General features: G+C 40.1%; 1 protein-coding gene and 1 long non-coding RNA gene across 2 annotated transcripts in view; one reads left to right on the top strand and one right to left on the bottom strand.

Moving 5' to 3' along the window:
• PPP2R2C (protein phosphatase 2 regulatory subunit Bgamma) overlaps window positions 1-18,836 on the top strand; it is a 186,444-nt gene that overhangs the window by 34,102 nt on the left and 133,506 nt on the right.
• The window catches only part of LOC308193884, a 38,499-nt gene continuing 21,554 nt past the window's right edge, over window positions 1,892-18,836 (bottom strand). Inside the window, exons 2-3 of the long non-coding RNA XR_013950024.1 lie at window positions 18,350-18,484; window positions 1,892-18,065 (exon numbers count right to left, since the gene is read on the bottom strand). This is a non-coding gene — a long non-coding RNA (uncharacterized lncRNA). The remainder of the gene's footprint in view (window positions 18,066-18,349; window positions 18,485-18,836) is intronic.

Here is an 18,836-nt window from a genome sequence, read left to right as displayed (position 1 = left end):
TATATGCCCAGTTTTAATATGAAGATGAAGTTTCATATGGTGTTAAATATTGATGGTGGTGGTCAAATGATTTCTCCTAAACCTTCCGAAAGTGCGGCTGATTTGGAGTAAGAGGCGTTCCTTGGATTAATAAAAGCCAAGCCTGACCCCTAGGCTGTAAGTTGTCAGGTGCACTTTGAAACCTGGAGGCAGCCACTTTCTAAAACTGCGGTGTTTGCATTAAGAATGGAAAATAACTTTTGAGTTGTTCTGTTGTTCTGTTGAGCTGTTTAATATTTCATAGATGTGCTGGCCGGTCATGAAAAAGCCATGTCATGTTTTGGTTTGGCTTTTTTTTTTTTTCATTCTTTAAGTTCCCAATGGGAACTGTAAATCCAGGTACATATGTGTCATTGTGATGGTTAGAAAATCTAAATTTATTGTGTGTTTTATGGATTTGCAATGAACGCTGGAATACCTAAGTACTCTTATTAAGCAAGAGTAATGCTTCTATGGCTCATTTTTTCTGAATCTTCTTTAGAAAATATCAGATGTATTCAGCTGTTTCTTGTTCAGCTTTTCAAAAATCATTAAAATTAAAGCTATTTTTTCTTTATAATATTTTCTCAATATTTTATAATATTTTTATATTTATATAAATTTTATAATATTTTTTATTTAAAATATTTTCTTAATATTTTATATTATTATATACTTACATTAATGTGATTACGTATTTTCTTCATGTATTACGTATTTTTCTTCATTACGTATTTTCTTCAAATGTATGTTTTTCTGATCCCTAATACGTGGAACAAGATTTGAAAGTCAGAAAGGCTACATTAGAGAGAATCTGTTGGTGTAGTAAAGATTAGCTGCTTTCTTAGATGCCTTGATGTCTTAATGCCAAGTCTGCAAAAACACTCATGAGACCTCGTGTTGTGTGTTTACGTCATCTTTTCTTAGCTCCATTTTTTGGACTTGTAACTAGTTTCTGTGGAAATACAGTAGAACTTGCTAGAATTTATTTTCTATCTTTCATCTGACGTTATAATTTGGTTCTTAAAATATCTTTGTAAAGTTTTTCTTATATATATATATATATTATGTGCTGGATATTCTCCTTTAACCTGCAGTGCAGTTGAATTGAGCATACTTTGTTTTTCAGAGTTGGTTGTGGTTTTTGTTGGGTTTTGGAGGAGTAAATTTATAAATTTTACATCTTATCTAAGAACTGATGATATTTTTCAAAAAGCAGCGATACCGTTGAAGTAAGAAACTATGTCACTCTTCTGCAGTTTTTCCATCTTTGTTCCTCTTCAAGGGGCTGGGGATGTGCCCAGAAAAACACTTGAATTTTAGAAATGCGGGCTTAGTGCCAAGTGTGCCAAAGCAGATGCTCATTCGTACAAGAACAAAGCAAGCAGGGCCCCAGCCTTGCATAATCTGATCTGTGCAAAAGTTCCTACAAAATCAGCCTGCTTTACGAGGGACTCCTTTGTGAAGTCTGTGATGGTCCAAGGGAAATAAGGACTGGGATCAGTGTGGAGCCTTCATTTGTCTGTTTGTATAGCGCTGCTTTTTAGTGACAGAAAACCAGTTAAAGCCTGGTTACAGAGGGCTGCAAAAATCTGATGTACAAAGTAGAACAAAGCACATATCAACGTTGTATAATTAGGATTGCTCTGTTGTGGTATGGTTTTAAAATAAGTTTGTATTTAGAATACTTTATTGTTAGTGACAATTAAAATTGAGTAACGTGATTCACCTTTTCTTGACAAACCAAGTGACTAGGTCTGCTTCCCATACCCCATGGCGTTCAGAGTGGGAGCAGTATTCATTGTAATTAATTGTGTGCCAATTCACAACACATGACTGCATACATTTTTCTGACATTTTTTCCAATTTCTAGATTGGAAATAGTCCTCTTGAAATATTACTTTAAAATTTGAACCTGGAACTCTTAAACAGTTTGAGTGGAGGAAATCTAGTATCTCTGTGAAAAGCCTGCAGCACTTCAAAGACACCAATTGGGCAGCCCCGTGATCAATGACAGCACTTTGGGTGAAGAAATGAGCATTCAGCTTATCCTGGGGACTCGTGGCTTTCATGACGTTGCCTTTGAACTGTTTCTTCAATGTGCCTCACACCAGTGAAGGGCTTCCTGCTGCTTTTCCGTAGCTGCTGTGATATGGTTGGATTGCGTGCCCTGAAGGAAAACGTGATTGGCAAATATTTTGGTTTGGACAGCATTTCCCCTTTTTGTTCAGGAGATGGGCAGTTGGAAGCCATTTCCTTTCTGGCTCCTACTTCATCAAAAAAAAAATATAAAAAAATCCTACTTTGACAAGAAGAAAATTGGTCGGCTCAGCCTGGATGCTTACTTTGGCAGGTGTCAGTAAGAAGCTGCTGGATGTGGAAAGAGCAGATAGAAGACAAGATCTTAGGAGAAATTAGCTGATGAGAACAAGCTACCTAGAAGATGAGAATAAGCTAAATATTTAAGAGAATGAGTAGAAATATAAGAACTTCTTTGATTAAGTAGTAATCAAAAATGACACCTATATGTTGTGCAACGTAGAAGTGTGTCAAAGGATACTGGATTTTTGTGTACCAGTCAGTGCCTTCAGAATCCTCTGGATGAAGATAACAGGCTGAGAGTGCAGCTTTTGATCCCCAGGCACAGCTTTCATTCATGAAAAAAAAATAGAAAAGAAAAGAAAAAAACCCACCCTGGAAATAATTGCAAATGTGATTTGCCATTCAAAGGCAGAGATCAATTGCATTCATTTTCTATACGATAAGATAGGGTAGCAGTAGCAGTTGGCTGCTAATTATGAATAAAGACATAGCATTTTTTAACCTTGCAATCTTCGATTTTGAGTGCTTATTTTAGGGATTAAACTGGAAAAGGTTTGGAAGCAAGCCAGTGTCGGTGGTGTTACTGTTGTAGACTTCATCACAGCATCCAGTCCAAAGGATGGATCTGAGTCTTCCTGCACTTCTGAAGCAAATCCGAGCGGTTTCTTGGGTTTAGCTGATCTACCTATTCTCTCGTATTCATTTTCCAATTGTACAGGCAATTCTTGATGTGACTACCTTCTACCCCATTTGACCATACCATCAGAAGAAATGTCAGAGTTCTCTTTGCTTTAGTTTGGGGAGCATTATTTTTGTTTTGTTTTTACCATTAGCAGCATATGGTTTACTTGTCTTCTAAGTTGTCTTTGTGAGAAGACATTACCCCCCCGATCCTGCAAAGCTGAGAATAATAAGCTGAAGTGTGAGCCCTGTGAAAAACACAATTCAGTGTGAAATTTTAATAAAAATCTTACAATGTTTATGAAGATATGCAGTAATCCATAATATCTAGGTATTGGTCGAGAGTAAAAAATAAAGAAGCAAAGCCAGAGCAAATTTCAGTAGCCCAGACTTTAAAATTCTGCCTGAGAAATATTAATATTTTAAAGTAAAAATATGTAATAGTGTTCTAAATAATGCTTATCGAGATCTTTTTATTTAAATATAATTTTTAATTACCAGCTACACGTGCCATTTAATACTGTAAAACTGATCTTTCTCATTTTGGTACAGAGTAATTAATGATTCATCTGTTCTTATTGCTAGCCAATTTATATTTTATGTTGCCAGCTGGTTTATGATATGTCAAAGACACGGAGAAAAGTATCATGGGTGTAATACATTAAAAATACAGTTTTTATCTATTGCTACATAGATATAAACTAATCAGGAAAGTAGAATTATGACCTTGCACTACTGAAGTCCTTATGTAAACTGCATGTTTTTAAAGTGATGACAAACAGAGAGCATGTAAGCAAGAAAAGACAAAAGCCCACAGTCATTGTGTTTTCCCAAACAAGTGGAGCTCTCTGAAACTGGAAGTGGAGCATTAAGATACTTGCCAACGAGATTTTTACCAGCCCCCTTAACTGGATCGTCAATGTCATATGCTGGAGGCACTTATATTACTGGGTGTTCTCTTTAATTTTATCATTTTTACTATGTCAGCTTTTATTATCATTAACAACTAGGCTCACAGACTCAATTGTGTCCCAGCAGGATTTCAGATTATTCTTCAAATTACAGCAATTTGTCATGATGTCAATGTTTTTTAACCTCTAACCCTAGGTTACCTACGGAGTCTGCAGAGTCCAGGTTTTGCATGCTGCAGATTCAATTTATATTGAATGTAAACAATTACAGGGCTTCACAAACAAACAAAAGACAGGCAAAGTCAAAACTAAGGGTCAAAGTCTAGCTTGTTGTGAATCCATCTCTAACTGGATTATTATTTTTTTTCCAAACAGGTTCTGTGCAGTAAATACAACAGTAACAGCTCTTTACCATAGAAAGAAGTGGGAGCGAGTGAGACTTGTGAATGGCACACGCTCTGCTGTGGTGGCAGCAACCTAATTTAGCAGAATCTCTGTTAGAACAACTATATCTCATGATATGTGACTTCAAAGGTTTTCAGGAGTTTTCATGTTAATGTGTGTGTGTGTGAGGGAGAGAGAGAAACAAGCCAACTGATCTTGAAGTGGAAGGAATGTGCTAATTCAGGAGCAACAGAAATGGCAGGTAAGAAAAGGTGGGGAGGAGGGGAGAGCCCCCAAAGCCAGGGAAGAGAAGGGAGGAGAGTGATTGTGCATCCTCTGGTAGCTTGTGCGCCGCCCCCAGCTGTCCTCAAAGCCAGGGAGTGGCCAGCTGGTGCCAAAGCCCTGAACAAGCCCTGCCACCTATGCTGGCCAGTGCTTTCTTACAGGGTGCAGCTGATGCTTACTTGTATGGACAAGCTTTAGGACAGCCCAGTTGTCGAGCAGAGGTTGGGACAAATTTGCCATCTTCACAAATTGCATGGGGTGGTGAAGTGACTCTGAGGGAATCTGATTGTTAAATGAAATGTAGAATTGCGTTTCTTTTGTTCCCTTTTCATCCTTTTGTTACTATTTCAAATACTGCCATCATATGTTTACCTGCTCTTTTCTTCTTGAACTTTGCCTGTAAGAAGGTGGTCTGAGAGTTATCAAATTCCAGCTATTGCAGTGAGTAACTGGGGGCTGGGTCATGAACCTTCTCCCACAGCTGCAAAGTGTTGGCTTTGAGGACTGGTGATGCTGGAGGGTAAGGCAAGTTTCTAAGAGCAGAAGAGATCATGGATCATCCCATGACTTGAAAATACTGATTTATTTATTTATTTATTTATTTTTTTCCACGTGTGCTCTCTGTTTTATTTCAAGGACAAACACTGCTTCTCAGAACTCTTTTCTTATTTGGTATTATAAATTATTCCCTTCATTCGTTTATGGTTACGACTGAATGTCATCACCATTTCATGAATTCAGATCACAGTATTTGAGTGATGTCATCGTAAAGCCTTAAAGACCTCATGGACTTACAGTATTTTAAGCCGGAGCAATGTCTGGTATGGTCAGATCTCAAAAATAAGACTTTCAAGTGTAAATATAAAATCCTATTAAGGTATCCATGAAATGTAAGATAGATACTAGTTCTGATTGCATTTTTCTCAGCAATTGCCTAGAAGTCTGGCTATGCTGCAGAAAAGCTGCCATGCTGTTAAAGAACACTATTGAAGACTTTCATAGCGTCAGATACCAAACTTCCCATTAACAGTTCTTTGCCTGTATTGCTTCTTTTTGATATATTTACAGATGTAATAGCAGTTATTGCCAAGGGCTGGGTTGATTTTGCCTCTTTAATCAGTTGCTGTGCTCCCAGCCTGTGCTTTCTGGTTGTACTCGCTTTGTCATTCCTGGTGTTGGAAGCTGTGAATGGAGAAACTCACAGCTTTGATTGCTTACAGCTGGTATGGGTTTCTTTACTTGCCTCTTTCTCTTTCTGATTACTGTTTCCTCAAAGGTGAGTTGCCATTTTATAAAACTTCCCATACTCTGAAGCACAATTGATATTTTAATCCTGATGAAACATGCCTTCCCAGTTGATTCTGGATTATTTCCTTTTTGGAAAATTAGCATAATGTGGCAAAATACAGAAATATTACATTACTACTTGTGTGTTTCACTCTGATTTGCATGCCACCAAAATGCTGAATTTCAAAATGGTGAGATGAAAAGGGATTTTTGCTCAGAATACACAATGGTTGTAGAGAACCTTGTTTCATGCTAAAAGGCTCTTTCTGTCCAAAAAAAAAAAAAGTAGACTTTCAAAAACGCAACATTTAGGAGGCTTGGTATAGAAAATCACTTGCATTAAAGTGAAATGTTAGTAAATCCCTGTTACAGTGAGTGTTTGGTGGTCAGGGTCATGCTGCCAAAGGGTGAAGGAGTTGAGCTCAGAGTGCACCCAGTGCCTGCCCGTGGTAGTTCTGGGGCTCTCAGAGTATTGGGCCTTTAGCAAGTGAGTGATCTTGGTGTTGTGCTATGAAGAAAAGACAACGCAGAGGGAAACGTTGAAATCTCAGCATTTAAAACTGTTTGTTTGAGCACAATGTGGGGGCTGAGTGGGGTTCCTGCACCTGAGGGAGTGCGGCTGGGCAAGGCGCTGCTGGGATGCTCTCAGATCCCCGAGCTGCGGGGCTGCAGCCATTGCTTCGTCCTGTTTGGGGTCTTTCATCCCACAAACTCTAAGGTGAAACCCCACTTCAGTTCAGCTAATGGAAAGGAGCAAGATGGCAGTTCTGAAGTGTTGTTTCAGAAGTAGTAAGCAGGGATTGAACCTCTGTGTCTCAGCCTCTCCATCACCGTGCACAGGTAGCTGGTGAATGGCGTGCCTGTAGAAAGGGGTCTTCTTGGCTACAGCGTTCCTAAAAATCTTCAGTTAAACTTTCAGGTTAAATGGCTTTTGTGATTTCTATTTTACTTACCAATATGTATAGATAGATAGTTTACCGTGCTTCTTCTGAAATAATACTGTATTAAATTACTGGTTTATTCATGTGTTTTCTGTTGAATGTGAAATGCTTATTTCCATTGGTCACGTTGGCACGAATCAAAGATAAATCTTCCTGGTTTATTATAGATAAGTTGAATAATTAAGAAGCCACTCTTAATTACTGCCTAAAGGAGTCATAGAAGTTAAACTACTAAGTATGTTACCAAGAAAATTTTTAGATTAAGCTTCTTTAAATAGAACTGTGCAATATACATACTACCAGAGCTGTGTGTCACATCTTATTCTAAAGGCTCTTCTATAATCTAATTTCATCTGGTTAAAGTTTTTTACAAGCGCTTAACTGGTGCGAGGATGAGATTTATAGTTGGATCCCGAATAGGGCTTAGGTATGTGCTTAAATACAAATGTGATAAATACAAATATACGGCATCAAGTTCGTTGCCTGCCTACTTGTTGAAATGGCTGAATTTACTGGATTGCTCCCATTGAGATCTGAAAAATTGCTAAACGCTTAGCATTTTTGGTGGGCAGAAGCCTAGAATAGCAAGGCCCGAGCTGCTAGCTGGTGAGACCGTACCAAAGCACCACGCAGTTTCTGAAACTAAGCGGTGAGTTTTCCTGGAAGCTCAGCCCAGGCTTAGAGCATTTCTTGCATGCATACATTTAGCCCAACAGAAAATGCAACAGTATTTTCTTTTTTTTTTGTTTTTAACATCAGGTTAGTATAGGTTAGCTTCTGTGGAGTGGCTGTGCAACGGTGTTACCTGGCAAGAACAGAGATTGGTTATATGAGGAGGTAGATATGGTTTTTAACAGCTCGTACCGGTTGGCAGTATTTATGGACAACCAGCAGCACAGCTAAGACTTGGTGGTCTGCAGCAGTGGGATAATCAGAGCAAGGAAGGGCGGCAGGCAGGCACAGAGGTAGGTCACGATGTGACCAGATCACTGGTCACTGTGCCCTTGGGCATGGTGTCCCTGTCTCGCAGATGGTCTTCCTCGACCCTCCCTGGGGAGCTGTTCCTTGAAACATGGAGACATCATTATCTTTCCTTTGATTTATAATTGTCATAACCACACCGTTATTGCATTACTTTGCCCATGTTCTGTTCTTTTCATTGTGCTGGCTCAGCAATTCATTAGTTGAAATTAGCTCATTCTGTTACAGTCTAAGGATATTTTAAGATCTAGAAGTTATGCTTGCACAGTGACTGGGTTAGTCCCTATCTGGCTGTAAGTAACCTTAAATAGTTTTTTGGAGTTCAGCAGAAATTGTATGGTTAAGGAGCCACCACTCCCCTCCTTTTGTTGGAGTGGCTGGTTACATATGGGTATGGTTGGACCAGATGATCTTGAAGGTCTTTTCCAGCCTTAATGATTCTGTGACATGGTAGTGCTTGTGTCTGCTTAGCAGACCTCCCAAAGGCCTTTAGACTGGTGCTGGGTGAGGGCTCTTGTTCCTTCCTTCTCTTATAAAGCAGGGTAGAGCCCAAAATTTCCCTTGCCCAAGGTGAGTATCTCAATCACTAAAACACAGATTTTTGTTCTTTTTAGTTGGGGTTTTTTCCAGTTCCGCAAATACAATTTTTTGTTGTTGTTGTTGCCACTTGATGCAACTTCAGCAGGAGGTGAAGTTGCAGAATATACCTAGAATATAATCCTCTCAAATGAAATGAAATGATATTGGATTTCCCATATGAGTTGTCACCATGCTATTGCATGATAAGGTGAGACTGTCTCCCAGTTTTTCAGGGAATATTTGGTGGCACCAAGATGTTACATCAACAAGCATGTGTACTTTGTGACCTTATCTGAGACCTTGAAGCTCTGGGAGGGAACATCTTTGTGTTCAGTGTTTTCAGCTGGCTGATTCCAGTGAGCCCCCTCCTCAGCTGGCAGTTTCTGTGCTGGGTAGGCGAAGCACTTTGCCTGGCATTTTCAGATCCTCCTGGGGCCAGGCATCTCTTCTGTTTTCATTGCAACACTTAATTTGCAGGTGCTTGGTCCTTTTATTAGGTTGAAAAATCAATTAATAGCTTTCCCGCTATACCTACCCTTGTAAGTATTGTTCAAAATAAGCAATGGGTAGTTTCCTTTATTTAATTTGCACTCACTGTGTGCAATACAAATAATTCCTTTGGATGGTTGGGCTTACATTCCTTCCAACTTACTCCTATAAGGAGCTGTCTGCAGCCATCGTTTACCTTGTAATTATCCATTTCCAATGCCAAATCACCTCTATGATTTGTTCTTTTTCTGAATTTGATTCCTGCTGTTGGTATAAGGGTGGCCAGAAGTGGAACATGACATATAGGTGCATTTGTTGCTTACGGCAATGTAGTTTAGGGTTTCATTATGTGAAATGCCCTCAAAATTTGGTCTTAAGCATGCCTCATGAACTTCTATTTCCATTCAGTGCTAGCTTTATTTCTACGTTTATCTACAAATATTTTATTATTATTGTTGCTAATGTATTTGGTTTTTTGATATCTGATAGTTGTATTTTGTTTGTTTTTGTTGTGCATTTAATAGCTTAAATTTATTTTTAGCTGTTGTTTTACCAGGTGAGTATTATTTCAGAGACTGCAGCTCTTGCAGCAGGTGCTTCAGATGCCACTGTAGCTTAAATATTCGGATGATCTGGAGGAGAGTCTAATAACAAAATCATTGCTTATATTGATGCAATTTGTTGTTGTTGTTTAAATTTGAGAGATTGCATCTCTCTTCAGGCTGTGTCTACAGTAAATTTTATCTGAAAAAAATTGATATCAGAAAAAATATAGTGCTGTATTGCTTTGTAGAACAGCCTTTTTGTTCTGCAGAAGTTTCTTCTTACAGGCCCAGCATAGCTGGGTTGTGCATGCACCCCAAAATGGCCAGATTCTCAGTTGTTGTAGAGCAGAGAAATAGGTAACTACTCATTGTGGTGTGAGGAAATTCTGGAGGAAAAGCTCTTTGCACTTTAGATCTCTGAATTAATTAAAGCCACTGGTGAAAAGGAGGAGGCAGGGGGAATGTCATGTCACACGTCATGTCATTTCTCTCCAGCCCTGTGAAGAGCATAGTCTTTTGGGCTAAGTTCCCTTCAAAGTTGTCATCTTAGTGTGATTGTGTGTAGAATGCAAAGACAGTAATAAATGATCCTCTATGCTGATTTTGTTTTGTTTTGTTAGACTTGTCATGTGCTGGAAGTGTTCCCGAATTATTATTTCCAGAAATATTTCCAGTTTCGAATTAGCAAAATGTTAAGAAGAGTGGCTGTGGTTTGCTTTTTAATGTGAAAGCCAACACAGTGTGTTGATTTGATTTGATTCTTAATTATTTGCTAAAGTCTCAAAAATAGTTTTGATATTTTTACAAATTCTCAGGCAACTTCTGGTATTTTATGACAGGTCATAATATTTAAAAGAATTTCCTCTGTTTCCTCTCCTGGTCTTGTGTAAAAAGTTTGTCTCGTTATGTCTGTTTTAATGTGTCTCCTCTTAATTTTTGCTGTTGAAATTGTTCAAGCTCCATCTGTCCAGGATTTCTGTATCTTACCAGCTTAATCACAGCATGGCTGAGGTTGGAATGGACTGCTGAAGATCATCTAGTCCAACCTCCCCCGCTGAGCAGGATCACCTAGAGCACATTGCGCAGGGTGGCGTCCAGGTGGGGTTTGAGTATCTCCAGAGAAGGAGACCCCACAGCCTCTCTGGGCAGCCTGTCCCAGTGCCCTGTCACTCTAACAGCAAAGAAGTGCCTCCTCATATTGAGCCGGAACCTCCTGTGCTTCAGTTTGTGCCCTTTGCCTCTCATCCTGTCGCTGGGCACAACCGAAAAGAGACTGGCTCCATCCACTCAACACCCTCCCCTCAGGTACTTATACACATCGATGAGGTCTCCCCTCAGTCTTCTCTTTTCCAAGCTAAACAGGCCCAGTTCTCTCAGCCTGTCCTCGTACAACAGGTGCTCCAGTCCTCTTATTATCTTCATAGCCCTCCTCTGAACTCTGAATCCCTTCAGTGCTGCTTTTGGAAGCCCTTTTAGAAACTGCTTTCCTTTCCCAATGTTTTGGGAATCCATTGCCAGTCAGGAAGCACGAACGTGACCAGCAGTGCGGGTTTGCATCCTGCTCTCACCACACTTGCTCCCTCTCCTCCCACTTTCTTTCTTGCACAAATATGCACGCAGTGTCTTAGTTCTGTCAGTACTGCTTCTTCTGCTGTAAACTCCTTTCTCATGCCACTTTCTGTTCTGTGTTTTTCAGGGCCATCTCTTCAGCCTCTGAGTGGCAATTTCATATTTATTCACACCATGTGCATATTTGCAGGTTCTCTGTTAGCCTCTTTTCAAGCTTCCCTGTCTCAGACAGCTTCATGCCCTAGTCCAGAGCCTGACAGTCATGAAGATATTCAGTATGTAGATCTTAGAGCATGAAGTTGGTTTTGTAATTGCTGCCCTGGCTGGTTGTGGACTGGAAGGTCTCCCCTGGGAGCCCTTCTGGCTGTGTGCTGGGTGAAGTGCTGCGGAGGCGCGTGCACTTCAGCTCCTGAGGCTCCACCGCCGTGACAGCGCCCATCAGCAACCTCCAACGCTGTGCCGTGCTGCCTGTCATCTGTCCTTGTGATCATGAGCAGTTGCTGAAACTTCTTCCCTTCGTGATTTCCAGCCCTTTCCAGCAGGACCTGTCCTTCTTAGGACCTATTCCTGCTTTGCAGGTTAATCAGTTGTAAGTGGTGTGGGCAGATTTCCTGCTTTTTGTGTGGATAAAAGCATGGAATAATAATGTTAATTTGAATAAAATGCATATATCATGAATATGTAGGATAGCAGTATGCAGAGGCATACATCTCAGCGATTTTTCTCCCCTTCACAACAGTAGAACATGGCAGTGAATTGCTGTTGTAGGGTAATTTGGAGAGAGGATGCTGTCACAGGCATCACTTTAGAAAGGAAGTGTCCAGTACACACCAGGCAGTGCAGCAAGGTGCACGCTGCCTCATGCACTACGTATGAGGCAGCACGCAAGTGATGCTCTAAGTACATAAGTTAATGAATGTTGGTATGAAGTATTTATAAAACTAAACTCCATTTTCAAAAAGTATAATGTGCTTCTCTTTTGGAAGATATATATATGTGTATATGTTTATGTGTGTATGTATGTATTGTATATTTGTGTTTTTCCATTTGAGAAACTGTTGGGAGCGCAGTAACCGCTGTTGAAAGTCTTGGTCACTGATTCCAAGTCCAGTGCTCTTTCCCTTGGACCAGTCTTCCCATTCCTGCTGCAGTCACTTAATAGGCTTCATCTCCAAATTAGTAAGTTTTGGGAGAATTTCCAGCTTCTCTGTTTGGCATCTCACCAGTTCTTTCTGCTTTTCCTTCCCCTGTAATTTTGCATCTTTGCTTTCCATCTCTCTGGTGAAACCTAGACCCTTCTGGAGTCTGTTATGGTGTTCTGAAATCTGCCAAATAAAAACTTGCCCCTAGAGCACGCACAGCTCACTCCATTAGTGTTGATGGTAATTTCTCTGTGCCCTTGTTAACCTGTTCCTGGCACTCCTCAGCTGAGAAACTGCAAGATTTGGCTTAGATGTGATTTTAAACCACAGAAGACTGGTGCAAAGATGTGGTTGTTGTCTCTAATATAGTACTTTGGTGCTGTGCAAGGCTGTGAGCTCACCAGATTTGGGCCTCTGGGCACTCTTCCCCCTTGCCAGATACTATGATTTTTGCCTGGTAGCTCCTGCTCTTCCACTGCTTGCTTTCTCTGAGCAGCCTTAAGCCAGTAGACAAGAAACTGTTTAGTTTTCCAATTTCTTCCTTTCTCTGAAGGAAACCCCTGCACGTAGTACCCAGTGCAGGTTTGCCAGAGTGGATTAATGTGACATCGCGGAGCTTGGAGAGGGCTGCGGTGTGTGCAGCTGCTGGGACGGGACGGGAGAACCTGCCCCTTCCCCACCGACCTGAGACATAGTCCCTAGAGGGGAGCTGGTGTCACAGGGAGCGCATCCTGGGGGCACAGGGATGTCACAGTGAAGGGCATTCGTCCTGGCTCAGCCTCAAGGGGACTCCTTGCAGGAACCACCATGTCCAAATAGCCTGGCTGCATTCTCCCGGCTGTGGAAAAGATCATTACATTAGGCATGTGCTGGTTAGCTCTGCCATCACCACCGCCCCCTGCAAAAGAGAAGAGCAGAACTGCTGGCAGCTGCGTGGAAAGCCACGTGTGTGTGTTGTGGATTCGGTTCTTCCTGTCTGCAAACCTTCAAACGGTGCTGTCCCTGCCGCAGATCCTCACGCCACCTTCACAGGAACGGGCAGGGTGAAGGATGTTCAGGGAAGTCTGGCTCTGTTATTTAAATTGCTTGGTGGTAATTTTTAATTGCTTGCTTTCTAAAATTGCCAGGCGCTGGGAGGCATCAGTTTTATTCTGTGTCTAGAGTATATTGGCTAAAAATAAGTGATTTTTTCTGGGGTGGTGTTATTTTTAGGTTTAACATGGCAAAAGGTAGCGTGGTAAAGGAGCTGCCCCTTTGTGAATAATAGGGTAGTTTCCAGTTGTGATAGTAGCTATTAGGTTTTCCAAAATTGTTGGGCTACTTCATCATTCTCAATATTAAATATTCAATTCAACATACAGTAACCAAAGAATGTATACTGAAATGTAAATGAAAGGCTATAAATTTAAAGATTCTGAGCAGTTACTACAGAGCTGCTAGCGTAAGACGATGATTTACTTTTTACTTGAGGGTTATGATTGACACAATTTTTCTTTTATTACTTTTTATATGTTAACTTTTGGCAGTAACTGTTTTTGTTTAAGCTGTCAAAGAATTAAGAATGAAATCGTATAATTGTTCTGTATCTTATATTTGTCTTTGTGAGACAAGAAATATAAAGAGGGCTATTCAGAAATATGTGGGCATACAGACTTTTATTTTTAATGCAAACTCTTATCAGGATCATTTATGGTACACTCATTGCTATATATAACAAAGCGATTAGATTATTTCCTTTGCCGAATGGGCATCGTGTAATGAGATGTACTTCAATGTCTTCAAAATGAGGGAAGGTGGAAAGATGTTTGTACCATTGCTACTTTAATCACCTTGGGGTAACTTCCCTCCAAGGCGTACAGCTCATGCAGAGGTCTGTGCTGTCAGGGCTAGAGGGTTTCTAAGATCTAACTTCCTCAAAGTGAGCCTGGGTATTCCCACCGCTACTTGCAGCGTAGGTCTTGTCTCATGTCGGGGAGTATGGTCCGGAGTGAATGTCCGTTCTGGCTGGAAGTACTAAAGGAGGATTAGACAGCAGAGAAAAACACTATTTGAAAGGTAGCATTCTCAAACAGTGAGAAGTAAAACTACTCAAACCCAGAGGGAGTGTATTTGCTATCCTGCAAAATGCTTTTCCCTGGCTGAGAGCTCCGAGTCCCTCCTTGCCGTGCTCAGCAAGGCTGGAGGAAGACCAGGGGAGGAGCTTTCTATCACAGGATAATTCCTTGTTTTCCCCTTCAGATGAGTGGCAGACAATGAGCTCCACTATTTCTGAACAGGAGTATGACTGTACTATATAATCTTATTTTCCTGGGCATTAAATAAATAAATAAAAAGACAAGCTAATATGCCAATGGCCTAATTGGAGAGGTCAGTAGCTGAGCTTTTTATATCTCGGTACATAAACTAGATATGCGTACAGGGAAGAGAGCATCTGGCTCATAAATATCCTCTGTTGGTGAACAAATTCAATTGCAATGAAATATAAACTTAAAGGGTTGGCTAAGTATTTTATTGTATTTTTCTGTAGTTGACTGTATATGCTATCCTATTCCATTCCAAGACGAGAAGAGAAATTTGGTACTGATACATACAATTTGCAGATGTTAGGATATGGTTAGAAGCAAATTCTGTCAAAGCACTAAAAAGACTCAGGTGACTACACAAACTTTAAGAAAATAGTTACAGATTTATAACAAAAGCAGACTTCGAAGGATTTTTAACCTCACAGTTCTTTGAATCTCTTATTCTTCAAAAACCATTAGTTTGAAGTTCAGTGCCAATTCAAAATTCAGTTCCATTTGATTTAAAGTCATCGTGTTTTAGGAAATGAACTACAGAATGATCTGTATGTGAAAAGTTTTGTTAGACAAAGAAAGTATTGAAGTATTGAATATTTTTTCTTTCTGTTGCTGTTCAAGTTTAATTGTTCTAATTCAGACTGTGATGCGTAGGGAGGTAGTAAAATGGAAAAGAAGTACTGACTGCTCTGCTCTATTTCAGATACTGAGTATAAATTATTAAAGATTTTGCTCTGATACCAGTTTCTAACAAAGTTAAATGGAAGCTCTTTGTGTGAATGTGTTTAACAGAAGAACAAAAACGTTCTGCGGGAGCACAACAGGAAGCCCATACATTCACCAGGTATTTATAGACAGGATCACATAGGACCAGGTGTCTTCAAATACCTAATTCTTCCCACTCTCATGCTGCAGAGCTTCCTTATGGAGCTATAATGAACAAACATAGTCAACGGTTGTTCAGCCCAGGTTTGTTCTCTTCTGCTTCAATTCCTTCATCATTCAGCTAAACTACACTGTTATCCAACCTTACTTCTCAATCCTATTTACGTTTTTGCTATTTTTGATTTCTTTCTTAAGGTACTGGCTGCCTCCTGCTTCAATTTGTGGATCCTTCCTTTCTTGTTTCTCCATCTTCACCTTTCTCCAGTCTTTTTCCCCAAAACTCTTGACAAAGTTAGATTGACAGTTTTCTTCCTCATTTCTCTTCCAGTCCACAGGTTTTTCTCCTCTTGGCACAGACCCAGTTTTTGTTTGTTATCCTCCTTTTAACTGTTCTGTTTTCTTACTGGCACCTTCAGTCTGTATTGGTATCTGTCTTGAGCCTGCTCTTGTCTTTCACTTTTCTCCTTATCTCTCGCTCTTTACTGACAATTTCTCAGAACATCTTGCACTCTTTAGTATACTTCTTAATACACTTAGTCTTTTCCATCTTTGGGGAGGGAATAAAATAAAAAAAGCTCTTGACCTGCCAGCCTGTCTTCCTCCTTTTACCTCTAAGCTCTCTCTGTTCTTGTTATGCAGTTATTTTCCAGCCTCTTGAAGCCAGGTTTTGTTTATTGCTGCTCTCCACAAAGCCTTTAATGACCTTCTTTTAAAGAAAGCTCAAAACCAGGCCTCCATCCTCATTACTGACTCAGTGTTTACTTGTGTGTCTCTGACTGATCTGTACCTAGCTCTTCCATTTTGTAGTTTGCCTGTAAATTCTTTAGGACAAGGTGCTCTTTTATTTCTGTTTGTACAGTATTCAGCTCAATTAGTGGGCTGTTAATAAGAGGAGGACTGAACTACTATGAAATAACAAATAACAAACATATTTTTGATCAAAGGTTCTTTTCCCCTCATCCTCTTGTATATTTTGACCAGATCAGATTATGTGCGTTGTTACTGGGATTGATCATAAGTAGCATTTTTAAATGGCATGGCAGGTTATCCACAAATGTAGTCTCACAGATTTGCATTGCACTGCAAATTTAGAGCAGAATTCTGCTAATCTTTCTCATGTGAACTGACCTACTTAAGTCGGTGGACAACTAATATTTGCCACACAGTAAGGATTTGGCTCATAATCTTGGGGAAAGCATTTGCATGCACACAGGGAATGTTGTCTGTTGGTTTTGTTAAAGGCTTTCTCCTCATTCCATTCCTCCTTATGAGATTTTTAACATAGAAGTGGGAGTAGCAAGGTAAACTTGACGTGATGCCCGAGGAGGTGGTCTATAAACATCTCTAATTCAAATGGTGAGAGGAGAAAATTATCTCTGTATGAGAGTTTTTATATCAGCTTAACAAAAAGAAGTCCACTTGGCTCCTGGAAAAAATGAAAGCACTGCACTTAACAGTTAAGGGCAGGGGGGCAGGCTTAAAATGGTAGACAATAAAAATCATAAATTTCAACAGACTGAGGACACACAAGGGACAGTGATTGCTGAGCTCCTGTTGAGAGGCTCTCAGGAGCTGTAGAAATTGCAAAAGCTTTGGTCACAGAAATTTAGATGCATTTACAAAAATGATTTGCTTTTTTTTTTCCCCACAAACCACCAATGTGTTTTTTTGAGACTTTGTACCTCATTCAAGTAATTTATTACTGATTTATTTTCACTAATAATTTTTCTATATAATTCTTTCTCATGGAGAGAAGAGAACATGTTCATTTTCTCTGTTTGTAGATAAAAATTATGCGATGCATTTTTAGTCAACTGTGTTGGTTAACTTTTGGGATCAAATGCCCTGCAAGGTGACATTTCTTCCAGTTACAGCTGTCAGAGCAATCAGAGGAAGCTCCTAAAAGAACATTTCAGTGCCATCTCCCGTCTCCACAGAGGAATCCACACTCTGATACTGTCTAATTTGGTGTCTGAGTGGGAGTCTTAAGCATCCATTATACACAATGGAGAAAGAGAGATTCTCTGACTTCAGTGCCCTGAATTGTCCCCCCCAAAGCTTCACCGAGTATGTAGCAAGCTTAGGTTACTAACAGAAGCATCTAGGTTATTTTTCTACAATCAGAGAGTTTGAATATCTTCTACACAGATGCTGAAGGGAAGTGTCTTCTTGATTCAAACTGGTTTAACCATGGTGTTGTGTATTTGGGTGTAAACTTGCTCCTTGTACTCTTTGCCACTGTCTTCAGGGAGTTGGGATTTCATGTGCACTGTGCATTGCTCACAAAACCTTTTGTCTTTGCAAGAAAAAATCCAAAACAATAAAATAATGCGTGAGGGAGGGACAGAATAAACCAGCTCTATCAGATAGATTAGGGTCATTATATACAAAACAAATACCACTATTTTCAAGGCTTCCTCTCTTATTTCTGTCAAGTTCTAGGAATATTTTCCCATTTATTACATTTACAGGCTCTCACGGTTACTTTCTGAACTGTAGGTAGCATTGTCAGCCACTATTTATACTGTACTTGCTTCCGATAACCAGGTACAAAATTCAGAATATTAGACTCCAGAATAGTTCACCCAAAGCTGCTGGAAGGACTGGATCCTTGTTTTGGGACACTTCCCTGTACCTGAGGCTTCAGCTACGTACCAGGCCATGCATGTCCATCAAGAAAATGTTCATGATCATAAGGTAGCAGGCCCTGGCTCGTTTGGCATTGCTGCTGACACGCTTTCCCTCTGACCTGAAAAAGAGAATAGGTTTTGTGCACAACCTTGAAAACTTGATGGTACCAGTGTGTAAGCAGACAGGACATCCTGAGGTTGAAAGGATTTTGTGCATGGACAGGAGTGGACAAGACAGGATAGGGCAGGCTCTGGAGAGCTCCAGGTTCCAGCACAGCACTGGCTGGTACTGCCAGTGCAGACATAGGGGTTCTGGGGTTCTGGTGTTGGCACCTAGAGGTGCTGCGTATAAATAAATGTGGTCTACACAGGTGCAAGGACCAAATATCTTTTACTTTCCCACCTTTTCAGAGGTGAAGATTTGATAATCTTTACTTTTGAAGTTGAGGATGTTTCTGTTTTATTTTCCATCATCAATGAGAAAGGAAAGAAGGTCATTGTGTTGCTATTTTTCTTTCTCCCCCAACATTTCTTCATTCTGAAATTAGATGTTGATCCCTGGACAGTTATTACAGCTGATACTTTACATAGTTCTCTACTTTTTTCCAGTCTCATCTCATTTTTGTAGTAATAGCAAGGCACTTGAGTTTACTTTCAAGAACCATATGTGCTAGCTTCCTTAAAAAGAAACAAGACCAATCCCCCAAATCTGCAGCATCCATGCATGATTACACAAAAAAGCTGTAGTAATGCTGACAACTGAGCTGTATGTTTTGTGTTCAAATCCAGGGCCTAAACCGCAGGACCATCCTTCTCTCCTTTGAATTGGCTTTGTGACTATGTACTCCCTTTTCTTGCTGTAATAGTGCCTTTGGTACGCAGCCATTTGT

Source organism: Anser brachyrhynchus, assembly GCF_964034855.1.
Source record: "Anser brachyrhynchus genome assembly, chromosome: 4".
Lineage (NCBI taxonomy): Eukaryota > Metazoa > Chordata > Aves > Anseriformes > Anatidae > Anser > Anser brachyrhynchus.
The sequence above is the reverse complement of the archived record's forward strand: the minus strand, read 5'-3'. Positions and strand labels throughout refer to the sequence as shown.